The sequence below is a fragment of the Ovis canadensis genome, chromosome 20 (assembly GCF_042477335.2).
Source record: "Ovis canadensis isolate MfBH-ARS-UI-01 breed Bighorn chromosome 20, ARS-UI_OviCan_v2, whole genome shotgun sequence".
NCBI lineage: Eukaryota > Metazoa > Chordata > Mammalia > Artiodactyla > Bovidae > Ovis > Ovis canadensis.
Window position 1 is genome coordinate 35,135,011 of NC_091264.1, and position 18,649 is coordinate 35,153,659.

Here is an 18,649-nt window from a genome sequence, read left to right on the forward strand (position 1 = left end):
AAAGTGAGCTGCAGTGTGAAGTAAAAAGATGACTAGAAAATGTTGGCCTGGGGGAGTTGGGTGGATTTTGGAGTGACCAGGGTCACTGACCAGACCCTGAAGGATTGGCAATGCTTAAACATGTGATGGGGGAGAGAAAAGAGAATTTCAGGCAAAGGAGAAGACCGTAAGTGGAGAGGCTTATCCCTGTTTAAAGGGAACAAAACATCCCAAAGGGTGATGTTTACCTGTCCTTTGAGCCCTTAGTGGATGTTACCAAGGGTAGCTTGTCCAACCACTGTGACGAAGGCTCGGCCACCATCCCTGAGAGCACATTGTTCTCCTGAACAGTCATCATCAACAAGGGAAGGCAGAGCTATTTTCTGCTCTGCCTTGGAAAAAAAGAATGAATGTAAGGGCTTTAGGCCCCAGTAATTCCCTCTTTCCTGTAATAGACTACAGTGGAAAGAACACCAGCTTTGATGCCAAACAGGCCTGTGTTCTGATTCCAGCTTCACCACTTATTAATTGTGGGTGAGACATTAACCCCACAGAGGCTCAGTTTCCTGATATGAGTAATGGGGATCACAGTACTGGCCTTGCAGCATTGTTGTGGAGATTAGAGACTTGTGCCCATGAAGCTTGAAAAAGCCTGGTCATGGTTGAATTTGTTAAGGTCTGATTTGTGCCCTCCAAAATTAATATGTTGAATTCCAGCCCCCAGTAGCTCAAAATGTGACCTTATTTGGAGACCAGGTCTTTAACGAGGTCATTAAGTTAGAAAGAGGTCATATGGGTGGGGTCCTGATCCAATATGACCAGTGCCCTTATAAGAACAGATACTATACTTGATCTTAGCCCAAAGGCTGAGAGACGATGAACAGTCATCTTATATAAGAGGAGGAGATTAAGACACAGACCTACACAGAGGGAGAACCACGTGAAGACACAGGAGGAAGACAGCATCTCCAAGCCAAGGAGAGAGGCCTCTGAAAAAACCGACTCTGCTGACACCTTGATTTCTGACCTCCAAGCTCCAGAATTGTGAGAAAGTAAATTTCTGTTGTTTTAGTCACCTAGTCTGCAGGTCTTTGTTATGGCACTCTGAGAAAACTAATACAGAATTCAATAAAAATGATACTTCTTTTTATTTTTTATCACCCAAGAAGTGTGAGTCTGACCCTTTGGTCTGCTACCCAATATTTATTATTTATACTGTGAATGTTTTTATGAAAATCAAAAAATGGGTTATCTGACTATAGCACAAAACATACACAGTTAAAACTGAAAGACAGATTAGAATTAATCTTTATGCATGTAGAGAATAGACTTGTGGGCACAGTGGGGGAAGGAAGTGGTGGGATGAATTGAGACGGTAGCATTGCCATATATTCACGGCCATGAGTAAAACAGATAGCCAGTGGGACGTGCTGTGTAACACAGGGAGCTCAGCCTGGTGCTCTGTGATGACCTAGAGGGGTGGGATGGGGTGTTGGTAGAGGGGGGCTCAAGAAGGAGGGGATCTATGTATACATATAGCTGATTGACATTGCTGTATGGCGGAAACCAACACAACACTATAAAGTAATTATCCTCCAATTAAAAATAAATTTAAAGCAAATGATTTGCTAAGGAAAAAAGAAAAAGAATTTGCCTTTCATTTAAATACTACCCCCAGCCCTCTACACACACACACACACACACACACACACACACACACACGCACACATGTCCAATTTTTTTAGATGACAAAACTAAGACCTGGCAATGGCTGTGTGTCTCAAAGGCAGCTGGGAGCTGAATTAGTCAGGGCTAAAGAGATTAATTAAGGATTTCAAAAAATCTAGATAATAATATGGTCCTATAGCGGACAATGTATGACAACTATATTGTCCTATAGTCGGACAAGTCATTTGTCGTATAATGATGGAGAATAATTATCAGCAAAGATGATGATGGTGATGGTGATGACGGTGATGGCGGTGGTTACAGATCACGGGTATTAGATCTGTTTCAGGCCTAGAGCTATTTCAGTATTCATAGTGCTATTACATCTGTCTCAGGCCTAATGCTATTAGAGGCATAGACGCTCTCTTCAAGAATTATGTCATTCTCAATTAATCCTATAATATCACTAAATTATCCTTAATTATTCCATATTCAAATATGGAAATGGAAGGTTAGAAGGATGAATAACTCACCAAGGCCAAAGAGCTGATACGTAGTAGTGACAAAATTATAAACTTAGCCATCTATTCCTTTGGGAAAAAGGTACCATTTGGGCTAGAGATCTTCTTGGGGGGTTATCAACAAGTGAAAAGCTTTCTCTATGTGAACCCTAGTCCAGGCAACTGAGTTCCAGCCTCACCTTTCTACTGATTCATTCATGATCTGGGGCAAGTCACTTCACCCCTCTGCATCTCAATTTTCCTTTTGGCAAAGCCATGGAGTTGATGGCCCTTGGTAATTTCAAAATTGAGGTGAAAGACATGGACTCTGATGGTCCCATTGCTGTTCAAAGAGTCTAAACTTTCTCACAGTTATTTCAAATCCATTGTAACCTCACTTACGTTTCCAAGCCTAATCATAACTCTCTCTTGCATTTGTCCATTCCACCTCTGATTGACTCTGCTAGCTAAGCCTTCACTGCCCCACACAGGTACCACTGCGATGGCTTCCCTTCTTTTCCTCTTTACCCTACCATCTTCATAGATGCAAGACTGACCTTCTGCAAGGACTCTTCACACCTGTTACCTCTGTTCAGCTCTTCACTGCTTCCAGAACAAAGACAATGGTGTTTGCTGATGCTGGAGGCCCTCCATGACCTGGATCTTATTTTTCAGATCTGGCATCTATCACGTTTTCACGACTAAAGCTGGTAACTTTTTCATCATTTAAAATAGGGCAAGACAGATCTTGAGCTAAGAGTAGTTTTTCTTTTAAAACTAAGACTATGGTCTGGGACTTCCCTGGCAGTCCAGTGGTTAAGACTCTAAGCTCCCAAATCAGGGTACAGGGGTTCGATAACTAGCTGGGGAACTAAGATTTCACAAGCCACATAGCATGTCCTAAAGATAAAAAAAGTAAATAAAAATAAAACAATAACAACAAAAAGACTATGAAAAAAAGGGAGGGGGACAGAAAATGCAAGCAGATACTTAAATAAACATTGAAAGAAAAACACTGTGGTCAAACCTTCACAGTTGATGTTTTATTCAGCCCCATAGGCAATAGTGAATAGAGAAGCAGGGACTTTGCCTTCAGATATGAACCTGAATTGAAAGTTTCTTTTTTAGCCTTTCTGAAACTTGGTTTACTTGTTTGCAAAATGGATTATTGATAATTAAATAATAAGTAAAATAAATAAATAAAATAGTGCAAGAGATTTTTCCATTGTCCATTCAAAGGTAAAAATATGAAAATTAATCTTTGAGATGTAAGAGTAATTATTTGCTCAAACTATTTTTCACTGTTTGGCAAAACCAAAGTAATTCTGTGATTTACTTGGTTTCTTAATCTCCATTTTTTCCCTGCCCCTTTGCCTCAACATTATTGCTGCATATTCAGTTCTACCCACCCTTCAGTGCTCAGGAAAATGACTACATCCTGGTTGGAGATTCTCTGCTTTGTTCAACTATAAACAGGAGGTCAGGTAAATAGAACACAAGAAATCTTATTAAAAAGTAGAAGAGAAAGAGTGGCAATTCTTCCCATAGGTAAACTTCCTGGTTTCAGATCATGCACAGAAGGTGATGCTATATACACGGCTTTCTTTTTAACAAAAGAAGGACTGCATTGTATGCTAGGACACTAACAAGGCAAGCATGCATCTTGGCCTGCGTCTGACTAACTGAACAGGTTATTGTATTCTTTCAAAGAAGCCAAAGATATATCTTCTTATGTTTTGTTCTATATATACACATATATATATGCCTGAGTCATGTACTTTTGATCAAAATAGAGACTAGATGGGAGACTAAAAATAAATATGCATATATATTATTCTACTATTAGAGAATAATTCAAAGCAGAGTTCCTCAATGCAGATGATGCATGGTAGTAGCAAATTTCAGGACTTTCTTTGAAAATTTGACTGAGAGTATTATTCTTTATGGGCTTCCCAGGTGGTGCTAGTGATAAAAAACATGCTTGCCAATGCAGGATACACAAGACAGTTGGGTTTAATCCCTGGGTTGGAAAGATACCCTGGAGGAGGGCATGGCAATCCATTCTAGTATTCTTGCCTATAGAATCCCAGGGACACAGGAGCCTGGTAGACTACAGTCCATGGGGTTGCCAAGAGTCAGACATGACTGAAGCAACTTAGCATGCACACGTGAGCTTCCCAGGTGGCTCAGTTGGTAAAGAATCCACCTGCAGATGTAGGAGATGCAGGAGACACGAGTTTTATCCCCAGGTCAGGAAGATCCCCTGGAGAAGAAAATAGCAACCCACTCCAATGTTCTTGCCTGGAAAATCCCACAGAGGAGCATGGTGAGTTACAGTCCATGGGGTCACAAAGAATCAGACATGTCTAGTGACTGAGAAAAGAGCATATCATTCTTTGCTCAAGACTGCAATAAAGACAGGATGGCATCAATAACCTCCCTCCTGGAGTGCAGAAGTACAGATTAAAAGCTCTCAAGGACTCCTCTAACAGCCTGCCTTCACAAATCTGTGTTTTCAACAGCAAGAGGTGATGACTTGCCTTTGCTGACCTTATCTAATAAGATGAATCTCCCTTGCACATGCAGAACTATAAACTAAATATTTATTTAACACAAACACGAAACACAATACCAATAAAAGAACTGCCTTGAAAAAATTTTTTTTTCCTGTTTCATTTTCCTTTGCCTTAAAATAAGGTTCAGGAGAAGCATTGTGTCAGGGTAACTCAGTCCTATCAGATTAGAGAGGAACATTTGTTTGTACACAATGGGGTCAAGTTTTCCAAAACACACGCACATGTGTGTGGCGTTGATAACCTTTCATCCTTCTTGTTGTAAATCACTGGAGGATTTTACAACAGGAGATTGCCATCTCCCTGAAACCTTTGAGCAGGAGATTGCCATCTCCATGAAACCAGTAAGTTCCTAACTCTGTTCTTGTCTCAACCATCTTGGTACTTTCATTTACCACGTGGAAGGGTTTTCCTAAGCCCTGGCAAGACAATGCCTGAGGTGTTTTTCAGCTGCCATGGAGGGTGGCCCTGGGGTTGGCTGTGAGACTCCAAGGGCTTGGGCATGGGTCCAAGCCTTACAGTTTTGTGGTCCTACTCTTTATGAGGTAAGATCTGAAATAATACTGTGTCTTCCAATAGCAACAATAATGGGCCAATCAGAGCAATCTCTGGTCACTGCAAGAACAGAGGCCCTGGGCCCAAGGGCCCAAGGCAAGCGACTGAGTGATGGGGGCAGAGACTGGAGGCAACACTCCAGACCCTCCAGGGGCCCAGGGTAGCACTTATGTCTTTACCACGTGGTTTAAACTATTCCAACATTTTAGTAATTGGCAGGACCCTCTTAGATCTTTGTATTCCCTCCCTTCCCACCTCCCAGTTCCTCCATCTCCCTGACATCAGGCATGGGGTCCTTGGCCAATGACTTCACTTCTCTTAAATTTCTATTTTCCTCCCTAGGCATTTTGGTAGAATTTAAGAATACTGGATGACAGGGAACTATATTCAATAATTTGTAATAACTTATAATGGAAAAGAATATATATATGTCTAACTGAATCATTTTGCTGTACAACAAAAACTAACACAACATTGTAAGCCAAGTATACTTCAATAGAAATAATTATTTGCCTATTTTGAAGAAAAGATGTGTGTGTGCTACTTAAAATGAAAAAAAAACTACAGATTAAATATTGCATATTAATTAAATATTACAGATTAAAATTCCCTCCCCCCAAATATAGCACACTGGGAAGTCATGGCCATTCCAAGATTTTCTTAATCTGGATAGTCTGACTTTTGTCCTCATCTCATCATGAAAAGCATCTTCTAAAGTGTGATATTCACTAATCCTCGTCCTTCCTGGTTTCTTGTTGGTTTCTGACAACACTTAGCTGCTCCTCCTTCATGCCTTCCCCTTTTTCTCCTTCACTTCACTTTGGGGTCTCTCTTCACTTCAGCCGTTTCTCCTTTCCCTCTTCCTATGATTCCGTCCTCCTCATCCTACACCGTCTGAGTGTAGGCTTGCAAACCTCCCCTGGGTCCTTGGCTGATCTCTCTTGACACTCTTAGGGTACAGCTTTAACTATCCATTTGTATGAGAATCCCTCAGACTTTATTTCCACCTTAGTCACTTTTCTAACATCTTCCCAAATGCACTATTTCTACCTGGGTCTAAATTCAGCTCATCCAGAACTAATGTTTCTCTTCTCTCCTAACCCATCTCTTCCCAGATTTACAAACTGCTGGCTTCTTTCTCCAGGTTCCCAGGCTCAGAACCCCACAGGTATTCTGGGTCACAAGCCTTGAGGGTAGGAATGGGAGGAGCAATTCAGCCCTTCGCTCAGTCTTGTGAATACCTCCAGCGCCCGCATTTTCTTTCCCTCGGCCGCCATATTGGCGTGGATGGTATCATCTGCTCAGAACCATTATCACCAAAAGGACTGCAGCAACCTCCTGAACCTTCCTCTTTCCCTCCCTGTCCAATATCCAATACCATCTGCCAATTCATTTGCCTAGAACACTATCTGTCATATATTGCTACTATGCCAAACTCTATACGTAGCATATATTGCTATTATGTCAGATACTCTAAACATTCTCAAATGCTCAGAGGAAATCTGGGCTAATTCACCTGGCAAGCATGGTCACCACAACTGAATGTAACCCAGCTCTGACACAATTATCTTCTGTACCACTTGGAGACAGAACTGGCTGGCTGACCTACTCACAAGCATTTATTGTACCTTTTTTTTTTTCTTTGCAAAATGCATCATAAATATTAACACTAAGTATTGGTTGAAGAGATTGCTACCTCTTAACTTCTTCTCACACTATTCTTGGCAACCTGAAATGCCCCATTTCTCCCTTCTGAGATTTACTCATTATTTCAGGTCTTTTGTACTCCCTTAATAGCAACAAGAATTGCTATCATTTATCAAGCCTTAGCTATATGCCAGGCTTCTCTCAGTTGGTAAAGAATCTGCCTACAATGCAGGAGACCTGGGTTCAATTCCTGGATCAGGAAGATCCCTTGGAGAAGGAAATGGCAATCCACTCCAGTATTCTTGCCTGGAGAATCCCATGGACAGAGGAGCCTGGCGGGCTACAGTGCTTGGGTTCCAAGAGTCAGACACAACTTAGCGACTAAACCAGCACCACCAGCTATATGCCGGTCATTAGACTAAACGGTGTACTTGATATGCCAGGCTCATTTTAATCCTTAAACCCTATATCATTAGAACTATCAGTTATCTCCATTTTACTAATGAAGGAACTGAAACTTGGGTAAATTAAATCACACACCCCAAGTCACACAATAATAGCCAATTCTGTTGCTAAATCTGAACTCTTACCCTTTCTTAGGAATACACCGCATCTCCCTCCTTGGCTGCTTCTCTGGCCCTGGCATGCGGATTTCTCTGTAGCTCTATTGTGGTTTTTGTAGCACAGCATAGTTATTAGGCATATGGACTAGTCAGACTGCCTACTTGCCAGCTTTCTGTGCCTCGGGCAACTTAGTTAAAATTGTGTGTCCTTTTGTCTATAAATTAGGCATTATAATAGAAACTGAGGCATGGGATTATTGAAATAACTACATGACTTAACCACCTCTGTAAAGTACTGAACACAGTGCCTAGCACAAAATAAGTACTCAGTAAACATTACCTGTTGTTATTAAAATCCCCAGGACCAAAAAAAAAAAAAAAAATCCCCAGGACCAGTGCTTTGCCTCCAGTTATGAGTATAAACTGATTAAAGGAAAGGATTCTCTGTCTTCGTAATTCCACAGCTCTTTGCACATCTATCAGTATAGATGCTTCTACTAAGCTGTGACTTTAAAGGTTTCACTTTTGTGATTATCTTTTAGGAAACAGGCAAGACTCCAGTTATTTTAACCGTCATCACCACAATCAGGCAATGTGAGTTGAAATGCTGAGCCGTGTGAATTCATAGCGTCCCCACAGTGAACACAGATACTTAACTCAACAAGCCTTCCTAAAGCAGCTACTCTGGGTTGAAAGTCCCTGACATGGGGGAGCCTGAGCCTGTGAGGGCCCCCACTTAGAGACAAAGATTACAGCAACGAGCGATACTAATTTGGACTCTGTGAGGGATGTTGGCAGGGAAGCTTTCTAGGGGCACATTTTCTGATTAAAAAAAAAAAAAGCTCTGAAAAACAACAACAACAAAAACCCAACTCTGATTTATTTTCTACCCATCTATATAGATCAATCCAGAAAGTGGCAGATCAGGCAAAAGATAACTAGTATTTCTTTTTCTGGGAACTGAGACACATGTTAAAGTGACATTGAATAAAAGGATGACCCCCTCCCACCCATAGTCATTTGGCAGCAGAAGAACACATCCTGTTTACCTGGAACATTTCATCAGATTCTATAAACTCTGCAAGTGACAGGGAGCCAGTGACTCTGCATGGAAGCTAGGGGGTGGTTCCAGTTGAAACTCGAAAGATAGGGCCATGTCTGGGGAGCTGGGGTTGCCTCCTCATTCTCACCTGCAGATGTGTGTGGGGGGGGGGGTAGCGTTCCACTCATTAACAGCCGCAGCCAGATCCTAAAACAAGATGCTCACCCCTGCTGGCATGTCTGACCCCAACTTCTGAGCGACCTGAAGCAGTATTACTTCTGCTTCACTATTTAGACTTTGTCTCTTACGGTTTGGACTCAATTCTCAACCTTCGCTGCGTAAAAGAATCACTTTGGAGATTTACAAACAAAACCAACCAAGCAAAACAGCATGAGATTTCCCTAGAGATTCTCACTCAGTTGTTCCAGGGAAGTGTCTGGGCACCATTTTCTTTTGCTAAGTTGCTGAGGATGATGCCAATCAATGGCAGGTGTTAGAATGTGCTCAAATCTGGACCAGGCAATAGCTGAATCTACCGATAGACTTTCAGCACAACTGGAAACCCACGTTCCTCCAAAACTGATAGAATCCAGCCAATCACATTCATTCTCTACTCTGTATGATTTTCACTCTCATGATGTTATCAGCCTCTTGGTTGGAAAGGCTTCTTCTCATTCCAGTGCCCCTGGAATTCTGAGCCTCTCAGTTTCGTATTTCATAAAATGGGAACAAGCTACCTGCTTTACCTGTGATGAGTGAGTTGAAAGAGAAGGAGGTCTCTGTCAGGGGCTAGCACTGTGCAGCAGGGTGAAATGTTCATCAAAATACCCAGAGAAAGAATCAACATGGGCAAATTTAACAAGACGATCAAGAAAGCACCAGAGAATGTCCAAAATCAGGGCCAACTGGCCCTCTAGTTTGGAGTAGAGAAACCTTGGGAAGGGTAACAAAATGCCTAATAGCAGTTGAAAAGTAATTTGTGATTATTCTTAGACTTGACATTGCATGTGTAACTTCATTGCAAATCCTCTCTCCATGACCCATACTCATTTGTTCACAGTATTTTATTTATAATTCACTTGTCTCATAATAATGAACAGAAGGAAAAAATTAAAGGTCACCTTTTTACAGAAAGCTAAAAGAAATAGAAAGTGAACCCACATGTTAAATACATCTATTATTCACTAAGAAAGGGAATCTCTCCCATTGTCCCCCCATTTCCCTAGAGCCAACTACTTAATCTAGCTGGCTAGCTGTCATTTATGTATCTATAAATCCATCCATCTATTCAGTTAATCTTCTTTTATTTTCCAGAACAAAATACCTTTGATGGACTTCAAGAGAGAATCCCAAACTACTAGTTGAAAAATCTAGAATTTAATCCGTGGGAGGTTGTTACAAATACTATGCATTGTCCAAGCCAAAACTAATATATAAATAACAATGGTAAAAATGAAAAAAAAAAACTATTTCAAGCTTTTCTAAATATTAAAACAACTGCTCACATTCCCCATGTATTATTTTTTTCTTTGCAGTGAGGGGAAGGGATTGTTAAAGACCAATACATGGATCTGACAAAAAGAATTTCTTGTATTCCTAAGTGCCCTGGATTGCCCTAAGAGCTGGGAAGACGGAAAAATCAGTCACTTAACTGATAAGATAGATGGCAAACAATTGATTGGATAACATTGGGGAGGGAAGGAAACTAATGCATACGGGGCATGTGGGGTTTGAAAAACTGTGAGACATATTCTGTTATAGTAAGAATATAACCATGCATTACGTGCATCATTCAGAAATGAAAGTCCAGATACATTAGCTCTTTATGAAGGGAAAAACTGAGCTGCAGTGAAGGGGTATGAGCCGGCTTTCTGCAAAGTATGAGAAAACACAGTTGAAGCAAACCGCACACCATAGGGCAACTCCCCCTTTCCAGAACACTTGAGGCAAGCCTGCCTGCTCTTGATCCCAGTGCTTTATCTGACCTCCTTCCCAGAGCTGACTTGCAAACCCCGTTCCATTCAGTAGTTGGGGGAGGAAGGGAGTAGCTTGCATTTTACGTTTCCAGACTGCCTAGGACGTGAGAATACCTGCACGCCTCCCTGGCTGCCTGGCGTGGAGATCCACAGTCAGCAATTCACGAACCCTCTGGTCTCTATGGTAGTTTCTGGCTCAGGGATGGGAAAACTCATTAAAAAGATAGAAAACGGAAAGCTTTTTTTTATTATAGAGGAAATCCTAAAAGCACCCCAGCTCACTGCCTGACACTCCATCTTCCTAAACACAGTCTCATCGACTTGACCAACAGCCGCACGCCCAATGCCCCTGGCCAGCCATGCTTTGTGCTCGCAACATGCGAGTCACAGCTACAGAAAAGAGGATTGTAACTGAAAAGTGCCTTAAAAGGAGCCTCAGAGTGACCTAGGTGCCCCTGAGGTCTTGCTACCAAGAGAGACAAACCCCAGTAGGAGAAATGCCTGTTACCTGCCCAGCACCGTCGTCCCCAGGCCAGCTCCGGCTCTAATCAGACGTCTAACAAAGTTCCAGCTCTCTGCTACGAGGCCACTCGCCCCGCAGCCTCATGCTCGATGAAGGGCGAGCCAAGCTGGGCTCATGAGGAGGGCTCAGACAGGACTGGGAGCTCCGAGCCAAGCTCAGCCTCCTCTCTGACTGGTGCCTCCCTGCTGTGGTCCTCCCAGCCTCACACAGCCATCCCCGACGGCTGGCCGCTGTTTGAAAACAAGAAGTGATTTCCTGGTCCTCTTCCCCAGATGGTGTGTGCTATTTCCCTCCCGCCCATGGGAAGTCCTTCAGATCCTTCTTATCTGAAAACCTATTCACTGAGTAGCCAGACTTGTTTGGCCAAAGCCCCTAATCCTTGCTTTCCTTTCTTCAGAGAAAAAACTTCAGAAAACGAAACCAGAGAGTCCGCAAATGGGGTTGAGCTTATGGCCAGTGTAGGATGCCTGGTTTAAATCTTTGAAAGATGCCCACTAAATGAGACTGTGTTTTCAGAGTGGAAGGAAAATTAAAATTATCAATCAGCGTCATTTCTAGCAGCACCAAGAAATCAGAGATTTTAAAAGTCCTGAACATGGGAAGACCTAATGAAATCATTTGGTCCTAGCCCTGGGTATTAGGGAGGGTTGCCCTTCAAATACACCACATTCAGAGATATGTAGTTCTTCCAGATTTTCCAGGGGAACTCTGTGAATATTTGTGCATCAAATTACAAATTCTGTAATATTTAACCTATTGTCTCAGTTAATACTAATGTTTAAAGATAAGGAGATACATGGAAAAAAGGCAGGCTGTAGCTGATTTGTTGGGTTTAAAGATGAATTAGATGAAGCAATTATACTGCAGTAAAAAATGAAGATGAATTAGAATTAGAGTTCCTGAGATGAAAGTGACCTATCCATCCTCATTATACAAACAAGGAAACCAAGATCCAGGGAGAAACAGTGACTTGCCCAAGGTCAGAACACAGATGGGAAGTGACAAATGGTCACCTCATTGTTCTTAAACATCTCTCTGTGTGGAATACTCTTCAACTTCCTACTCTGAAGCCCTGCCCACAGAAAGCCTGATGAATGGACCCTGGCCTAAGGCCCAGGAATCTGCATTGTAAGTGCCCTAGTAAAAAGGGCATCCCCAGACTGCATTGAGAGATACCCTCCTAATGTCCGGACAGTGTGTCAGTGCAAGGACCCCAGAGTCAGACTGCAGGGATTCAAACCATAGGGCCACTGATTCCTATTTATGTGGCCTTGGAGATGTGATGAGACCTCACTGAGACTCAGTTTTATTATGTGTGAAAGTGGAATAATAATACTGCTGAGGCTATGAAGGCTCTGATAAAAAGCCTGGCATGGAGGATGAACTCCAGAACTGGATACCTGGGCTCGAATCCTCCAAGCTATTGGATCTTCCCTGTCCCACATCATCTCCCTTCCTCCTGGCCAGCCTTCCCTTCCAGCCAGAGCTCCCATCCTGTAGGCATGTCAGCAACTACTTGTCATATTCAGGCTGGGGACAAGGGTGAAGTGTTTGGCAAAAGGAGGATGAACCTTCAAAATATTGGATTGGCAAACATTTTGTTTGAGTTTTTCTGTAACCTCTTATGGAAGAACCCAAATGAATTTTTGGCCAAGTCAACATTATTATTCTACTTCTTGGTACTGATTCTCAATTGTATTCTCCAGCCCATTCCACACCAGCATGGGAGATGGTGGTGGTTGCCCCCAACAGCTGACCCTTCACCTCTTCTCTGCTGCCAGCCTGGGCCTGGTTATGCACTCAGGGGTACACTGTGATAGGTTTAAAGTGCAGGGACATCATTCTCCTTGCTGGACCCTGGGATATGCTTAGACATGTGGCCAGATGTGGATGTATGTCACCTCTGGATTTACTATCAATGGCACAATGTGTGTGCATGCTCATGTAAGACTCTTTTGTGACCCCATGGACTGTAGCCCACCAGGCTCCTCTACCCACGGAATTTCCCAGGCAAGAATATTAGAGTAGGTTTTCATTTTCTCCTCCAGGGGATCTTCCCAACACAGGGATCACTGACAGGCGGATTCTTTACCCTTGAGCCACCTGGCACAATAAAGGGCCTTATTATTTAATCCAGTACTAATTGCCTTACCTGTAGTAAAGTGGTGAATCATCGTGAAAAATAAATCTTTTCTTTCTATAGAAAATACTCATGACACAGTAAGTCAAATATACTTCAATTAAAAAATAATTCTATAAAAAATAAATAAAATACTACCCTTGGCCAATAAATAAATAAAATAGTAAGACGCATAGACACAGAATCAAAAAGCTTAAATCATATTTTAGAATACAGTGGATCCTTGGACAACGTGTGTGGGTCTACTTGCACACAGATTTTTTTTTTTCACTTCAGTTCAGTTCAGTTCAGTGGCTCAGTTGTGTTCGACTCTTTGAGACCCCATGAATCGCAGCACGCCAGGCCTCCCTGTCCATCACCATCTCCCGGAGTTCACTCAGACTCACGTCCATCGAGTCCGTGATGCCATCTAGTCATCTCATCCTCTGTTGTCCCCTTCTCCTCCTGCCCCCAATCCCTCCCAGCATCAGAGTCTTTTCCAAGGAGTCAACTATTCACATGAGGTGGCCAAAGTATTGGAGCTTCAGCTTTAGCATTATTCCTTCCAAACAAATCCCAGGGTTGATCTCCTTCAGAATGGACTGGTTGGATCTCCTTGCAGTCCAAGGGACTCTCAAGAGTCTTCTCCAACACCACAGTTCAAAAGCATCAATTCTTCGGAGCTCAGCCTTCTTCACAGTGCAACTCTCACATCCATACATGACCACAGGAAAAACCATAGCCTTGACTAGACGGACCTTAGTTGGCAAAGTAATGTCTCTGCTTTTGAATATGCTGTCTAGGTTGGTCATAACTTTCCTTCCAAGGAGTAAGCATCTTTTAATTTCATGGCTGCAGTCACCATCTGCAGTGATTTTGGAGCCCAAAAAATAAAGTCTGACACTGTTTCTACTGTTTCCCCATCTATTTCCCATGAAGTGATGGGACTGGATGCCATGATCTTCGTTTTCTGAATGTTGAGCTTTAAGCCAACTTTTTCACTCTCCTCTTTCACTTTCATCAAGAGGCTTTTTAGCTCCTCTTCACTTTCTGCCATAAGGTTGGTGTCATCTGCATATCTGAGCTTATTGAGATTTCTCCCGGCAATCTGGATTCCAGCTTGTGTTTCTTCCAGCCCAGCATTTCTCATGATGTACTCTGCATAGAAGTTAAATAAGCAGGGTGACAATATACAGCCTTGACGTACTCCTTTTCCTATTTGGAACCAGTCTGTTGTTCCATGTCCAGTTCTAACTGTTGCTTCCTGACCTGCATGCAGATTTCTCAAGAGGCAGGTCAGGTGGTCTGGTATTCCCATCTCTTTCAGAATTTTCCACAGTTTATTGTGATCCACACAGTCAAAGGCTTTGGCATAGTCAATAAAGCAGAAATAGATGTTTTTCTGGAACTCTCTTGCTTTTTCCATGATCCAGTGGATGTTGGCAATTTGATCTCTGGTTCCTCTGCCTTTTCTAAAACCAGCTTGAACATCAGGGAGTTCATGGTTCACGTATTGCTGAAGCCTGGCTTGGAGAATTTTGAGCATTACTTTACTAGCATGTGAGATGAGTGCAATTGTGCAGTAGTTTGAGCATTCTTTGGCATTGCCCTTCTTTGGAATTGGAATGAAAATTGACCTTTTCCAGTCCTGTGGCCACTGCTGAGTTTTCCAAATTTGACATATTGAGTGTAGCACTTTCACAGCATCATCTTTCAGGATTTGAAATAGCTCAACTGGAATTCTATCACCTCCACTAGCTTTGTTCATAGTGATGCTCTCTAAGGCCCACTTGACTTCACATTCCAAGATGTCTGGCTCTAGATTAGTGATCACATCATCATGATTATCTGGGTCATGAAGATCTTTTTTGTACAGTTCTTCCATGTATTCTTGCCACCTCTTCTTAGTATCTTCTGCTTCTGTTAGGTCCAGACCATTCCTGTCCTTTATTGAGCCCATCTTTGCATGAAATGTTCCCTTGGTATCTCTAATTCTCTTGAAGAGATCTTTAGTCTTTCCCATTCTGTTGTTTTCCTCTATTTCTTTGCACTGATTGCTGAAGAAGGCTTTTTTATCTCTCCTTGCTATTCTTTGGAACTCTGCATTCAGATGCCTTTATCTTTCCTTTTCTCCTTTGCTTTTCACCTCTCTTCTTTTCACAGCTATTTGTAAGGCCTCCCCAGACAGCCATTTTGCTTTTCTGCATTTCTCTTCCATGGGGATGGTCTTGATCCCTGTCTCCTGCACAATGCCACGAACCTCATTGCATAGTTCATCAGGCACTCTCTCTATCAGATCTAGGCCCTTAAATCTATTTCTCACTTCCACTGCATAATCATAAGGGATTTGATTTAGGTCATACCTAAATGGTCTAGCGGTTTTCCCTACTTTCTTCAGTTTAAGTCTGAATTTGGCAATAAGGAGTTCATGATCTGAGCCACAGTCAGCTCCTGGTCTTGTTTTTGTTGACTGTATAGAGCTTCTCCATCTTTGGCTGCAAAGAATAGAATCAATCTGATTTTGGTGTTGACCATCTGGTGATGTCCATGTGTAGAGTCTTCTCTTGTGTTGTTGGAAGAGGGTGTTTGCTATGATGAGTGCATTTTCTTGGCAAAACTCTATTAGTCTTTGCCCTGCTTCATTGTGCATTCCAAGGCCAAATTTGCCTGTTACTCCAGGTGTTTCTTGACTTCCTACTTTAGCATTCCAGTCCCCTATAATGAAAAGGACATCTTTTTGGGGTGTTAGTTCTAAAAGGTCTTGTAGGTCTTCATAAAACCATTCAACTTCAGCTTCTTCAGCATTACTGGTTGGGGCATAGACTTGGATAACCGTGATATTGAATGGTTTGCCTTGGAGACGAACAGAGATTATTCTGATGTTTTTGAGATTTCATCCAAGTACTGCATTTCGGACTCTTTTGTTGACCATGATGGCTACTCCATTTCTTCTGAGGGATTCCTGCCCACAGTAGTAGATATAATGGTCATCTGAGTTAAATTCACCCATTCCAGTCCATTTTAGTTCACTGATTCCTAGAATGTCGACGTTCACCCTTGCCATCTCTTGTTTGACCACTTCTAATTTGCCTTGATTCATGGACCTGACATTCCAGGTTCCTATGCAATATTGCTCTTTACAGCATTGGATATTTCTTCTATCACCAGTCACATCCACAGCTGGGTATTGTTTTTGCTTTGGCTCCATCCCTTCATTCTTTCTGGAGTTATTTCTCCACTGATCTCCAGTAGCATATTGGGCACCTACTGACCTGGGGAGTTCCTCTTTTGGTATCCTATCATTTCGCCTTTTCATACTGTTCATGGGGTTCTCAAGGCACTGTGTGACATGATCCACAGTTGCTTGGTTGACTCCTTGTATGTGGGACCAGGATACAGAGTAACAATTGTAAAGTTATGTGCAGATTTTCAGCTGTGAAGAAGTGATTACCCTTAAACCTATGTTGTTCAAAGGTCTACTGTATTCCAAATTTCTTGTGCTAAATATTTGCAGTATTGACTTTTCCTATACAAAATGGACAAAGATATTCCAGATTCATTTTTACACTAAAAACCTATATATTAAATACGGGTAGTAGAAAACACCTGGGCCTTGAAAACCCAGAGTAACTTGGGGTGAATCTTGTGGACACCAGATCTGCCCACTCATAGCTCCTCAGAAACTTACTCGGTTATTTCATCTTTCTGTGCCTCAGTTTTCTCATCTGCAAAATCAGAGCAATAATAAGAACTACCTCAGGGTTTTAGGGAAGACTGAATGAGTTCCACACCTGTAAAGATGCTTATGAAAGTGCCTGGCACTTAGTAAGCATGTGTTAAGTGTTGGCTATTGCTATTGTTATTATATCATCATCAATTCCATGGACATGAATTTGAGCAAGTTCTGGAAGATAGTGGAGGACAGAGGAGCCTACAGTCTGTGGGGTCACAAATAGTCAAACGTGACTTAGTAACTGAACAACAACAAAAATGTTATTTCTGCAGGAATGAGATTTTTGTTGTAATAACATGGAGGGATTTGCTACTGCCTTTGCTCTTGCTTTCTGCTAGCTTTGCCTCTGGTTCCACACAGGCTGGCACTTTGAAGATGCCTCCAAAATATATCTTCTTGTCTCTGTCATGAGATTTGGTTCCTTTGGGGGTAGCTTGAATGGATTAGTATAAGTGTAGATGAATGACACCAGCTGTACTGGAAGGAATGGAGAAAACATAGGAGGAAAGCCAGTTGTATAGCACGGGGAGCTCAGCTCAGTGCTCTGTAATGACCTAGATGGGTGGAATTGGGGGTGGTGGTGAAAGGGAGGGTCAAGAAAAAGGGGATGTATGTACACATATCACTGATCCACTTAGTTGTTCAGCAGAAACTAACAAAACATTGTAAAGCAATTATACTCCAAAAAAAGAGGGGGGTCGCTAAAAGAATGTTGCAGGCTGAGAGCTTTGGAAAGTAATTGCAAGGGAGGACTGAATGTCTGATAGCGGAGTTTACCCAGTCCAGGAGAGGAAAGCTCAGAGACCTTCAGAAAAGAGGGTCATTCGTAGAGATGTGGATGGACCTAGAGTCTGTCATACAGAATGAGGTAAATCAGAAAGAGAGAAATACTTTATATTAGCACGTGTATGTAAAATCTAAAAGAAAAAAATGATAGAGACAAGCTTATTTGCAGGGCGGGAATAGAGACTCAGACTAACGGACGTGTGGACACAGGGTAGGAAAGGGAGAGTGTGATGAACTGGGAGATTAGAAATGACATACATACACTGCTGCCTAGTCGCTTCAGTTGGGTCAGGCTCTGCGTGAACGTATGGACTCCAGCCCGCCAGGCTGCTCTGTCCATGGGGATTCTCCAGGCAACAATACTAGAGTGGGTTGCCGTGCCCTCCTCCAGGGATCAAACCCAGGTCTCCTGCGTTGCAGGCAGGTTCTTTACCATCTGAGCTACCAGGGAAGCTCAAGGATACTGGAGGGGGTAGGCTGTCCGTTGTCTAGGGGATCTTCCCGAGCCAGGAATTGAACCGGGGTCTCCTGCATTGCAGGAGGATTCTTTACCTACTGAGCTATCAGGGAAGCCCCATGTGTACAGGTGTAAAACAGATAGCTAGTGGGAAGCTGTTATATAACACAGGGAGCTCAACTCAGTGCTCTGTGATGACCTAGAGGGGTGATGGGGAGGAGGGCGAAGGTGGGAGGGAGGTCCAAGAGGGAGGGGATATATGTATCTATATAACTGATTCTCTTTGTTGTACAGCAGACACTGACACAGCATGTAAAGAAATTGTCCTTCAATAAAGAAAGAGTAACAAAGTGGGGGACCTTGACTTGGATACCTCTTGCCTTAAAAAACACCCTGCTGCCAGAGTCAGATCCTGGGTTCACACTTTGAAAATACTGTCTTTTTCCTGTTTGCCTCGGGTTGTGGGGCGCCGTCAACTCTGACATCAGACTGGGCGTTGTCAAGGTGGCTGTCCGTTTGCCTCCCTGA

At 42.5% G+C, this 18,649-nt stretch overlaps 1 protein-coding gene and 1 non-coding gene across 12 annotated transcripts in view; both read right to left on the reverse strand.

The window, feature by feature from the left end:
* Nucleotides 1-18,649, reverse strand: part of ADGRF5 (adhesion G protein-coupled receptor F5) — a 114,096-nt gene that overhangs the window by 62,229 nt on the left and 33,218 nt on the right. For 3 of the 11 annotated variants that reach the window (XM_069563927.1, XM_069563920.1, XM_069563922.1), the window contains exon 1: nt 11,012-11,415. The exons of 6 other annotated variants lie outside the window; for them this stretch is intronic. The gene's annotated coding sequence lies outside the window, so the exon portion shown is untranslated. Of the gene's footprint in view, nt 1-11,011; nt 11,416-18,649 lie in introns of those variants that run through there. 2 more of the 11 variants (XM_069563925.1, XM_069563918.1) reach the window with 1 other exon arrangement.
* On the reverse strand, nt 676-857 carry LOC138426096 (U2 spliceosomal RNA). Its single transcript, XR_011251522.1, has one exon. It is a non-coding gene; the product is annotated as a U2 spliceosomal RNA (small nuclear RNA).